General features: G+C 36.2%; 1 non-coding gene across 1 annotated transcript; it reads left to right on the top strand.

Annotated features, from left to right (window-relative positions):
• The first annotated feature begins 919 nt into the window (after nt 1–919).
• LOC112096642 lies at nt 920–1,026 on the top strand. Its single transcript, XR_002904539.1, has one exon. It is a non-coding gene; the product is annotated as a small nucleolar RNA R71 (small nucleolar RNA).
• Nucleotides 1,027–13,911: the final 12,885 nt, after the last annotated feature.

Raw genomic sequence — 13,911 nt, 5'->3', positions numbered from 1 at the left:
AAACCGCGTACTATGACCGATGACGTGGGGGAAGGCCTAAGCGTCAAAATGTTTTTATCCGATGGCCATGATTTACTCAGTGTATCTATAAAAGGGGGCTCCCCCCCCTAATTGGCATCCCTGAATTCATTTTGAGTTCAATTTTCTGTAATTCCTTCTCCATCTGTATTTCTACGTATTTAATAAATTTTTATTTTACCCCTAGTTTAATTATTAGTAGCTAATTTTCTTTCAAGCTTGGGTTGAAGGTGAAGTCTCAACATGTGCCATGGGCTTTATTTGGTAAATTTACTTTCTCTTCCCCTCTAATTTTTATGGATGTTTTGACTTTTCCTCTACAAATAGTAATAATCTTGTCTAGATATGGCACTGGTTTAACTGGCTCCCTAGTACAAGATTATTATTATTTGGCACAATAACCCCTTAGCACCATATTGATTAGAGTGTGGTTCATGAGGAGTGGAAAACCCCCCTCATGATTTAATTGACATTAATAAGGAATATTTAGCCCATGGTGCATGTTGATGCAGATCCAAATACGCAAGCAATTCATTTTAATAGTTTTCTCTTCAATTTATTCCCGCCATTTTTATTCAAATTTTAGGATAATCTAAGTTACTTTCACCACAAATCCAACCACCCACTTAGAAAATTAATTCTACACATAATTAAAATCCACCTCCTCGTGGGATCAACACTCGTCACCATTGATCTATTCTACAATAGATTCGTGCACTTGCGAGTTCATTAAAATTTGCACAACACCCATTGATAATTGTTGTTAGCAATTCTTTCCAAAATTTCATGAGCTTCATTGTAGGATTTAGACAATAAGGCTCTGTTTGCTGAAGCATCCACCATCAATCTAGTGCTTGGATATAGCCCATTGTAGAAAGTTTCCATTTGTATGCAATAAGGAATATCATGATGAAGATATCTTCTGAGTAAGTCTTTAAATATTTCCCATACATTATACAAACTTTCGTCTTCAAGTTGATGGAAAGATGTTATTTCATTCCTCAATTTCGCATTCTTGGTTGGTGGAAAGTACTTCATCAAGAATTTTTTAGCCAAATCCTTCCACATTGTGATGGATTTTGGTGGTAAAGAGTTCAACCATGCTCATGCCCGATCTCTCAAGGAATACGGGAAAATTATGAGTCTTAATGCATCATGTGATGCTCCAGCAATTTTAAAGGCATCATTTACCTCCAAGAACAGTTTGAGGTGAAGATGAGGATCTTCTGAAAGCAACCCATTAAATTGCCCAAATGTCTGCAACATCTGAAATATCACTGGTTTGAGTTCAAAATTAGCAGCTTGCACTTCAAGTCTAACAATTCCCGAATGCATAACTTGAGGAGTCAACATGGTATAGTCTCTAATGGCTCTATCTCTATCGTCTGCCATGCATATGATGTTGTTCCCTGGTTGTCCTTGATCATTTTGTTCATTCTGATCTTCTCGACCATTGACTGGTTGTATTTCTCCAAGTGGGTTCAAGTTTTCCATATCTTTTAACTCATCCATTGCTATAGCAGCTTTTGAATTTTTGTGCTCTCTTCTTAATCTCCTTGCAGTTCTTTCAATCTTTAGATCAAATTTAAACTCAATAGGTTTGTACTTGCGCATGCAAGAAGTTCCTGTCAGCAAAATGAACTAATTAAAAAAAATCAATGTTTATCATTGTTAAAAGTAAATTCACAAATTTCAATAAACAATCAATCCCCGACAACGGCGCCAAAAACTTGTTGGTGTAAATTCAATTGCTATGATGTTAATATTCAAGTGTATACAACAAGTAATATAATGATAAGTATTCAAGATCGTCTCCACAAGGATTGATGTTACTGAAATTGTTACAGCAATCTTAACAGCACAAGTTGCCTTAAATGAAAATAAATTAACAATTAAACTAATAAACTATGCAATAAAATGCAATAAATGAATATGTAGAAAGTAAACTTTCACGTCATACACAAGGATGAAATCAATAAGAATAAACTAGTTGAGTGATTAAACTCTCTTAATGGTTTTGAATATTTCTTCTAATTCAACGTTTAGTTGCTACAACATCTGCTACAGTAATAGGCAGAATCCCTATGTATCCTCAACTGTAGCATGTTGGATGTCTTATATCTATATACAACCTAACAGTGACCAATTGTTATGCCAACATAAGATATATAATTACACGCTTAGATTATTTTAACCCTATAAGGTGAATCCTTATGTCTAGTTCATCACTAATTTTAGATTAAGCATGACCCTTTTGGAGTCAAGTTAAACTCAATCTAGGCAACCCAATGTAAAACCTAGTATTGCTCTGATATGTTCCACTAAGATAGGCCCTTTGCTGGCTCTTCCTTATCTTATATCATTAAATGGGTGGTCAGCCAAAATAATGAATAGAAATAAGCTTTACCAAAGTAAAATGCTATAGTAAACATGCAGCAACATATAAATTCAGTCAAGAACCCATTAAGATTGTTTATCACTCAACCACAAGTAAACTTAGTTCATAGTTTGTGAAAGAAAAGTAAAAAACAATATTTCAGTTGATCAAAGAATAAACAAGAAAACAAGAGAAGAATAAGAAAGACTGAATTCCAATTGATTCCCGCAAATTCTCCACTGGTGCAGCCTTGATTCTTGCTCTTGAAATCTGTTTTTCCTTTGTTTCTTTTCGATGTTCAATCTTGGATTCATGGCCTCCATTCTCCTTTGCGTGTGTGCTTATTTTTTAGGTGAAAATTAGGGTAAACGAAAGTCTAGGGGCGCATATCTTCCAGATTAGGAAACTTCAGATTGCACATTTCTAAGTCTCTCACGCGAAATTGTCTCTGTCATTCTTTTAGGATTGCTATAGTAACAGATGCTACATCAACGGCTACAGCAACTACACTGTTCCAGATTTGTTTCAATTCTTCTATAGCCATATTCTTTTGTCCTTTTTGTGAGCCCATTGCTACAATATGCTTCCCATGAAAAATTTAACTTCCAGTTACCTACAATGATGCATATGTTTTAAGCACACAATTATTCGAAATCATACAAACTTTATTAAACTTAAGCTAAAATGGATGCTAATGTAAACTATCATTAAAATGTACTAAAACACCTCAATCACTCTCTAAGTAATCTTGATTTAAGCCTAAAAGTATCATGATAACTCTCATTTCATAGAGTTATCAATACTAAAGGCCAAGATCTATGGTTCCATTCAAATAACAAAAATTCCTTTTGACAACAACCAAATGAGATTCCTTGGGACATGATTGAAATCTTGGACACAAACATACACTAAACATGATATCAGGTCTACTTGCGGTTAAGTATAGTAAAGAGTCAATCATACCTCAATACATTTTAATATCAACCACTTTACCTTTTTCATCTTTGTCAAGCTTGGTTGTTGTGTTCATTATAGTGCTCTTGGTCTTTGAGTCATCAACGCCAAATCTCTTGAGTAAACCTTTGACATATTTAGCTTGGTTGATGAAGACTCTCTCATTGTTTTATTTGATTTTAAAGTCCAAGGAAATACTTCAATTCTCCCATCGTGCTCATCTCAAATTCCTTACTTATACAAGATGAAAATTCCTTGCACAAAGACTCATTAGTAGAACCAAAGATAATATCATCAACATAAATTTTAAAAAGTATAACTTGATTCTTATACTTAACAAAGAGAGCAGTATCCGCTTTTCCTATCAAAAAACTGTTATCTAAGAAGAAATTTTTAAGCCTATCATATCATGCTCTAAGTATTTGTTTCAATTCATACAATACTTTTGACAACGTATAAATATGATTTGGAAATTTTTATTTTCAAAGCTAGGGGATTATTTCACATACACTTCTTCCATAATACAACCATTTAAGAAAGCACTTTTGACATCCATTTAATAGAAAATGAAATCTTTATGACATGCAAATGCTAATAGCATCCTAATATATTCCAATCTAGCTACTGGTGCAAAAGTTTCATCAAAATCAATTCCTTTTTCTTGGTTGTAACCTTGAGCCACTAATCTAGCTTTATTCCTTACAACCACATCAGATTCATTCATTTTATTTCTAAATGCCTATTTAGTGCCAATGATGGATTGATGTTTAGGTTCAAGAACTAATTTTCACACATTGTTTCTCTCAAATCGGTTTAACTCCTCTTACATTACCATAATCAAAGATTTATCGTTTTCCGCATTCAAAAAAGGATTTTGGTTTAATTTGAGATATGAATACAATATGTTGACATGTATTTCTAAATGTTGACCTAGTAGTTACACCTCTTGAAGGTCACTTAAAATTTGTTCTTTGGGGTGAGAAGAGACATACCTCTACTCCTTGGGGAGTGTTTAGGAATAGCTTCTTGTTGCTCCATATTTGTTTCTTCTTTTTGTCTATCTTCTTGATTTTCATGCGGTCCATTCTCTTGTTTACCTTTGGATAATTCTTCTTGTGACTCTTTATCTGCATCATCATTAACAACTACTTTCTCCGTAGAGGAAATGTTAGACTTATCAAATGTAACATGCATAGATTCTTCCACAACCAAAATTCTTTTATTATACACTATATAAGCTTTGCTTGTGTTTGAATAACAAAAAAAAATACCAACATCAGATTTAGGATCAAATTTACCAAGATTATCTTTCGTGTTCAAAAGAAAATATTTGCATCCAAAAACTTTGAAATAACCAATGTGGGGTTTTCTATCTTTCCAAATCTCATAAGGAGACTTATTAAATCATCAATAAGTAAAGTATTTAAATCTTTGGCTTTCTCAATGGCCATTCTCTTAGGTCTCCATTCCTTTGGTATTGACCTAATGATTTTCTTTACTTTTTCGCTATTTGAAAAGGTCTTACCAAATGCTCCTAATGTGTTTACTATATCGGTAAATCTAGTGTACATGGAATGAACACTCTCATTTTGTTCTAGTTAGAACAACTCGTATTGTCTAGTATACCTACTGATTTTAGACTCTTTCACTTGGTTTGTACCCTCATAGACAACTTCAAGTTTATTCTAAATTTCATGAGCATTTTCACAACTGGAAACTCTATGGAACTCTTTCTTATTTAAGGCATAAAATAAGGCATTCATAGCTTTAGAATTTAGAGAAGCTTTTCCTCTTTCTTCCCCTTCTTCATTTTTAGTAGTCGGCATGAAAGGATCATCATCAATGATTTCCTAAATCTCATACTCTAAAGCTTGTAAGTAAATTCTCATCCTAGTTTTCCAGTACGGGTAATTGTTTTTATCAAAATATGGTGGTCTAGTGGTGGACTGTCCTTCCCTAAACATAAAATCATTTTGCGTTACCATTGATCTTTAACTCAAGACGGTTAAGTCTAAATAAGAGCACCTTGCTCTGATACCAAATGAAATACTAATTAGGCAATCCAATAAGGGGGTGAATTGGGTTTCTAAAAAATTAAGCAACTAAAACTTAATACAATATAAACAAATCAACCAAATTTGAAATAAGCAAAATAATGTACAATGAAAAATAAAAAGATAGGGTAAGAGAGAGCAAACATGCGATTTTTACATGGTTCGGCCAACCGTGCCTATCTCCATGCCTCCAAGCTCACTAGGCTTGAGGATTTCACCAAGCGAGCTTCCAAGGCTTTAACAACACTTACAATTGACTTCTAAGGTGTCAATAGACCTCTAAAACAAGAGATTATCCCCAATATCTTAACCCAAGTGTGTCCCAACACTTACAATCACTCAACTTGATTTTACACTCACACAATGTGTTTGATTACAAATGAAAGCTCAATGTGTGAATTAATGAAATAAATACACAAATTTTATGCTCAGATTGCAGAGGATTGCTTAATGATAATAGTAGTTATCTCTCTTTTTTTGAATTTGATTGAAGCCATTGAAATGCAAGTTATGCAACTGTTGGTTGTTTTATAATCAAATGCTATTGATGCCAATGTGCAAGTGTACACAACAAGTAATAAAGTGATGAATATTCAAGATCGTCTCCACAGGAATTGATGTCACTAGAAATGCTACAGCAATCACAATAGTACAATCTACCTTAAGTCCAAAATTAACAAATGTAAAGTAGGTTCTATTGAAATTGATAATTGTGAGAGAATAAAATAAAACAATGCAGTAATGAAATAAATTAAATTCAATACGTCTAAGAATCAATTGAGAATATGGTAGTTGAATGATCAAACTCTCTTTATGGGCTGACTGCTTTTCATCAAGTTAACACCAGTTGTTACAGCAATTGCTACAGCATTGGGCAGAATTAGTCTGCATCCTCAGTTGTCACGTGTTGGAACTCTCACACCTTTAAGTGTATTAGGAATGACCAGTTGCTATTCTACCTACGGCATGACCTTATGAACCTTTATTCTCTCCACCCTACAAGGTGAGTACCTATGTCTAGTTTTTCGCAAATCTTAACTTCAAGTATAGCCCTTATGGGATTCAAGATAAACTTAATCCAGGAAACTTAAGTTAAGATCAAGTATTACTTTAATAATATCCGCTAAGACATGTCTTTTTGCGGCTCTATCTTAACTTGAACTATTAAATGGGTGGTCAACCGAAATAACAGTTACAATAATATCTACTAGAGTAAAATGCTACAACAATGACATAGCAACTCATAAGAACAGTCAAGAACCCCTTAGATTGTTTGTCACTCAACTACAAGCAAATTTAGTTCATATTTTGAAAGAGAAAAAAATCATCAAAATATTGGTCATGAAATACATTGGCTCAATCAATGAGTAAGGAAAAGAATAAGTAGAGAACGATGAAGATTGAATCCAAATAACTCTGCTAAGTTCTTCACTGTGCAGAATTGGTTCCCTTGAATGCGGATTATTTTCTTCTCTTCCTCTCGATCTTTCCAATGTTAATTAATTGCCGCCGTTTTATGTGGTGCGCGCCTCCTTTTATAACTAAAAACTAGGGTAAAAAAAAGCCTCGGGCGTGCGTGAGTTAAATTAGGAAACTGCAGATCGCAATTCTGCAACTGACTCGCGCTAGGTTTTCTCTCTCAATGCTCTAGGACTGCTACAACAATGATTGCTCTAACAAGGACTATAACACTGCACTGTTCCCGGTTATGCTTCACTTCTTTTGCGGCCATATTCTTTCCTCCTCTTGCTAGTCTAATATCTCAACATCCCTTTATGAATTATAACCTACAATTATGCATATGTATTGAGCACAAATTACTTTAATTCAAGCAAAACTTATTAAGACTCAACTAAAATGGATGTTTATGTAAAATATAACCAAAATATAATAAAAACACCTCATTTACTCTCTAAGTGATCTTGATTTAAGTCTAGAATTGCTGTAATAACTCTCATTCCATAGAGTTATCACACCCCCAAACTTAAATCGTTACTTGTCCTCAAGTAATGACAACATACTAACACTTCACGCACACAATCATACAACATACAACTTAGCTCTTTTATCAAATTTGGAAGGATTCTTCCACCTTCAGATCACAATCCTAATCATGAAAAATGATCATAGTAAATCAGTTCTAGACTTAAGCTTCCTTCTGTCCACAGTGTGTGTGTGTTACTTTGATTGAATTCCAGAGATGCTACAACATTACCAAGAGATTGCATGTAATTAAGTAGTAGCACAATTTTATTCATATATGGGGTAGTATAAATCTCTCATACTCAAACTGTGTTGTCTTTAAGAATGAAAACTTGAGAGTATTTAACCTCCTCACTGTAACATTTATTTTTCATGTGAATGCCTATCAATTGTAATGATGACACCCAATTACTCAAACCATGCACAAATCAGAGTTGTTGTAGCAATATTTGTAATATAATCTTATCTAGAGATATCTTTTACTCAGGGCTGAACATGGGGCTCATGAATAGACCTGGCTACTCAATATCCTAAACAGAGGACTTCCTTGTATATTGTCTCACTTTTTTTTTTAGAGTAATTGCTACAGTACTGCTCATAACTCTTGTTGTCTTTGAACGTAGCTCTGCATATGGGGTACATACTCAGCTCTAGTTACTCAGCAACTTGAGCCATTGGAGCAGAATTTATTTCATAGCAAGCACAGTCAATTAAACTTTTTCCCCCCCAAACTTAAGATCATGTCTATTCTTTTGGCTTTGCTACAGCAGTCTCATAAAACTCCACCAAAGTTTAAATGTCAGGACAGAATTTCACTCTCCATCTATAACTATCTCTACTCGGCATTCTTATGATCACTAATTAACACTCAATTTATCTTCATTAGGCTTTTCAAATCCATACACAAATATTAGATAGCAGACCTTCACACAATACATACATAAACACATATTCAAAACACCCAGAGATACATCCCCCCAAAACTGTAAATGGTGCTGTGTCCTCACATGCACACAACAAAGCACACAACAACAAGGTCACGCAAATCAACAAGGACATGGAAGAGGATGTTAGAAAATAAATCACACAAATTGAAAACATAATGAAAGAAAAGTTTTTAAGAATTGAATAAATTGACTAGCATTAAGGGGATACTCCCCTGTTGTTTGGGTATTGCTGCAACATGGTGGGATGACATCAACACTTCTTAGATGCATTGCGCAGCTTATCCTTTGGGGAAGCTTGTGGGGAGGTAGCTGGCAACGTCTTTGTCTTTTTCGTCAATGGGCTGGTGGGGGGAGTTGCGGCTGGGACAACTTGCTTAGTTGACACTGATATGTCCTTTTTAGTTCTGTCGAGGCTGTTGTAGTAGTGCCTCCAGAAGTGCTGCCTTTTCTTTTGCTGGATCCTCTAGGACTAGCAAGAACAGGTTTGCTAGGAGTTTGCTGTGGAGGAGCTGGGATTGGTGCATCAACTGTGATGGCGGTAATGATGTCAAGTAGCTGCTTGGCTTTTGTAGGTGTACGTGTGACTCTGGTTGCTACAGCTTCCAGCTCTGCATCGACTTGCTCGACTTCATCTTCAGAGGCAAGAGGGGTTGCTATTTTTTCCTTACCCTTTCTCGAAAGGACTGGAATGGGGGGCTCCTCTTCAGGTTCATTCTCTTCCTCTTCTTGGATAATGTGCTTTTTCCTGGTTTTGGAAGAGGTCCTAACTGGGGGTTCCTCACGTTCTTTCTCAGAATCGTCATCTGCCTCTGTGGGTGAATTGTCAATCGCACACTTGTCACATTCTTCCTCAAGTTGATCTGATGGTTCAGCATCTTCTGATTCAGCCTCTGCTTGTGGGTTTACTGCACTTCTGCTTCTGGTTCATCTGTGTCAATGGCTTCTTCATTGGCTTCTGCTGGAGCATCTGTGGTGTTGGTGTCAAAATTGTATTGCTGGGCAATGAATCAAGGAAATTCCGGTGGGTGTTTTTCATGTAAAGAGCAAATTGGTGTAGGTGGCTGTCCAGGTGCTATAAATAGCTCCAAAACTTATCGTTTTCCCTCTGCTGAGCCTCAGCACATTGAGTGATACTGGTGCTCAGTGCCTGGATTGTCTATTCTAAACCAATAACTTGTCTCACCCCTGTTACAACAGTTGGTTCAGTTGTTGCTCCAGTACTTTCACCAATAATTCTCTAAATGGTGCGTGCAGTCAGGCACCATCATTCTTGACATGTTCATCCTTTGCATTAAGACGAACACCGGATACTACACAGATACTGGTGATGAGTGAAGGAAATAGCAAGGTGGCAGCTTTGTGTTTTTTTATGGCACAATCTCTAATTTCTTTTTCGATAATGCTTCCCATATCTATGGGAAGACCTTGAACAATAGCATATAACAGAACCAACCTTTCTTGTGAAACAGTAGTAGTGTGGGTGGTTAGCATAAGCTTGGATTTCAGAAATTTCACCCACACCTTAGTAATGGATTTTAAATCTATCTTATTAACTACCCGCCCTTCCTCATTAGCCCACGATGCCCCCTCTCCTGTAAGAGCTGTGGAGATGGTGTTCCATCTTTTCGGGGTCAATTTGTCAAGCAACTTGGTATACTCACAATTAATTTCAGCAGGTAAATTATAAAAAGCATTTATAACTCGAGAGTCTAATGAAACAAGTGTGTTTCTTACCCAAATGTTGTGCTGACCAGGGCTTACCAAATTGACGTAAAATTCCTTGACTACTGGCAGCACATGATGTCGAGGGTGGTTGCAAAACTCTAGCCACCCACGCTTTGCTGCAACATTTTGTACTGTTTGCACAATTCTTGTGAGTTATGATGGAAATTGAAACCCTTTTTCCTCCAGAATCTTACGCGGTTCAATGAATTCTTCATATTTTTCTTTCGCGTGGTAACTTTGGAAACGTGAAGGATCTTTAAGTCGGCTGGTTGTTCTCTTATACCTTGGCATTGCTATAGCAGTAACAATTCGAAGGTAAAAGGCCTAAGAGTAAAATGAGAAGATGGTGGTAAGAATTATTGGAGTTGTGCTTGCGAATGAGAGGGGAAATAGTGTCGTACGTCATTACGCACAGTAATTCCCTTTTTGTAGTTGAAGATAAATCCAGTAAATAAAGATAAATTAGGGAAGAAAATATTTTGAATTTATTGACTATATCCCATAAAAATAGGCAAGAGAAATTAATGCATTAATTTCAGAGATTTTTTTCTTCCTCAATTTCTATCCAAATCCATGCATCCATCTGTCATGATTTATCTCCAACGGTAAGTGAGAGGCTCCAACTTTAAGTTACTGTAACGGTAATATTGGTTGCTGCAGCACCCAATTGTTTGCTCTAGCAACAGTTACATACTCTACTCCAATAGCTTCTGACACATGGCTGGCCTCTATACTCTGTCACAATACAACCCCAATTGTCAATATGGAATTCATTTGTCACACATACTTCCCTCAAAAACTAAAACCAATTCTAAAAAATTAAAAATAAAGATATAGAATGATAACAGAAGTAAAGAGTTCAATAATACGAAAGGATAAAAATAAATAGCCAGAAGTAAAACCAGAGAGGATCAAGCTCGGTTTGAAGTGGTTGCCTCCACAATGGGTTGCCTCCCATTGAGCGCTTGATTTAAGGTCCTTCAGCATGACCTTGTTTGACTGATCAATAGCTTGGTTCTTTAAGGAGTAAGACCTCATTTGAACAATCTGCCCCTAGGTGTATGTAATGCTTAACCCTGTGTCCATTAACTTTAAATTCTTGACCTGTTTGTTCTTCTAGAAGATCAACAACCCCATGAGGATAAATTCTAAGCAGCTTAAAAGGTCCAGACCATCGAGATTTTAGTTTTCCTGAAAATAATCTTAGTCTTGTATTATGGAGTAGCACTTGTTGACCAGGGTTGAATTCCCTGTTTTGGATATGCTTGTCGTGCCAATGTTTTGTCGTCTCTTTATAGATTCTTGCATTTTCATATGAGAACAACCATAATTCATCAAGCTCACAGAGTTGAAGCTTCTTTTGCTCTACTGCAGCATGTAAATCCCAATTTAATTGCTTCAGTGCCCAATGTGCTTTTTGCTCTAGCTCAAGTGGCAGGTGACAAGCCTTCCCATAAATAATTCAGTAAGGAGACATGCCAAGTGATGTTTTGTATGTTGTTCTATAGGCCTATAGGGAGTCATGTAACCGCAAGGACCAATCCTTCCATGATGGGTTCACCATTTTTTCTAAGATTTTCTTCATTTCTCTATTGGACACTTCTGCCTGACCATTAAATTGTGGGTGATATGTTGTTGCTACTTTATGCCTAACTCCATATTTTACCATAGCTACAACAAATACTTTGTTGCAAAAATGAGTACCCTAATCACTTATAATTGCTCTAGGAGTGCCAAACCTGGAAAAAATACTTTTCTAAAGAAAGGCCACCACTATTTTAGCATCATTGGTGGCTAATGCTGCAGCTTCTACCCACTTGGAGACATAATCCACAGCAACAAGTATATATAAGTTCCCAAAGGATAGTGGAAAAGGTCCCATGAAATCTATTCCCCATACATAAAAAACTTCCACTTCCAGAATGTTTGTCAAAGGCATTTCATGTCTTTTAGTTATGTTCCCTATCCTTTGACACCTGTCACGACATTTAAAAAAGTCATAAGCATCTTTAAAAATAGAAGGCCAGTAATAACCTGATTACAGAACTTTAGCAGCTGTTCTGTGACCACCAAAATGTCCTCCATATGCTGCAGCATGGCATGACTCCAGTATGTGGGGAATCTTTCCCTCTGAAGCACATCTTCATATTACTTGATTCGAGCATAACTTATATAAATATGGGTCATCCCACTGATAGCTTCTAACATCATGAAGAAATTTCTTTTTCTCCTGAAACTTCAACTCAAGTGGTAGCAACCCACTTACTAAGTAGTTAGCAAAATCTGCATACCATGGAGATCCTGATTGCTGCAGCATCTGTGCTTGTTGTACTACTAACAACTGTTCATCAGGAAAAGTTTCAGTGATATCATTTCTTGTCAATGTACTTATGTCTGCTTCCAGCCTCGACAAGTGGTCTGCTACTTGATTCTCAATCCCCTTTCTATTTTTAATTTCCAGATCAAACTCCTGAAGCAATAAAATCCATCTGATTAATCTTGGTTTGGCATCCTTCTTTGAAATTAAGTACTTGATGGCTGCATGGTCTGTGTATACGATCACTTTAGTACCCGCCAAGTAAGCTTTGAATTTAGCAAAAGTAAATATTACTGCTAGCAACTCTTTCTGTGTAGTGGTGTAATTAATTTGAGTTTGAGTAAGACTTTTGCTTGCATAGTATATGAAGTGAAAAATCTTATCCTTTCTCTACCCTAATATTGCTCCAACAGAATGGTCACTGGCATCACACATCTGTTCAAATGGTAGAGTTCAATCTGGTGATATAACCACCGATGCAGTGATCAAAGCTTTCTTTAATTCTCCAAAGGCTTGAAGACAGTCTTTATCAAAGTGAAAAGGCTTGTCATGTTCCAGCAATGAGCATAATGGTTTAGCTATCTTGGAAAAATCCTTAATGAATCTTCTATAAAATCCAGCATGACCTAAAAAACTCTTAATATCCTTAATTGAAGTTGGAGGTGGCAGTTTATCTATTACTTCTATCTTGGCTTTGTCTATCTCAATGTCGTTCTTGGATATCTTATGACCCAACACTATGCCTTCTTGCACCATGAAATGACATTTTTCCTAATTGAGCACTAAGTTAGTCATCTCATATCTTTTAAGAACTTCTTCTAAGTTGTGTAAACAATCATTATATGTCTCTCCAAAAACTAAGAAGTCATCAATGAAGACTTCTAAAGTTTGCTCTACCATATCAGAAAAAATAGACATCATACGTCTCTGAAAAGTTGTTGGAGCATTGCACAAACCAAAGGGCATCCTTCTGAAGGCAAAGGTTCCATAAGGACAGGTAACTGTAGTCTTTTCTTGATCCTTTGGAGTTATAGCAATTTGGTTGTAGCCTGAATACCCATCTAGGAAACAATAGTACTGTTTTCCAGCAAGTTTGTCCAACATCTGATCTATGAATGGGAGTGGGAAGTGATCCTTCTTTGTGGCTTTGTTGAGCATCTTGTAATCCATACATACTCTCCATCCAGTCACTGTCCTTGTAGGAATAAGTTCATCCTTCTCATTTGCTATCACTGTTATCCCTCCCTTCTTTGGAACACATTGGACTGGGCTCACCCACGAACTGTCTGATATCGGATATAGGATTCCAGTATCCAACCATTTGATGATTTCTTTCTTCACCACTTCTTTCATAATAGGGTTTAACCTTCTCTGTTGCTCCACTGAATTGCTGTAGCAGTCTTCTAACAAAATTTTATGCATGCATATTGATAGGCTTATCCCTTTGATGTCTGCCATGGTCCATCCAATTGCTGTTTTGTATTTCCCAAGCATATCTACTAGACTCTATTCTTGACCTGCATCCAAAGTAAAGGA

Source organism: Citrus clementina, unplaced genomic scaffold (assembly GCF_000493195.1).
Source record: "Citrus clementina cultivar Clemenules unplaced genomic scaffold, Citrus_clementina_v1.0 scaffold_8, whole genome shotgun sequence".
Taxonomy (NCBI): domain Eukaryota; kingdom Viridiplantae; phylum Streptophyta; class Magnoliopsida; order Sapindales; family Rutaceae; genus Citrus; species Citrus x clementina.
The sequence above is the reverse complement of the archived record's forward strand: the minus strand, read 5'-3'. Positions and strand labels throughout refer to the sequence as shown.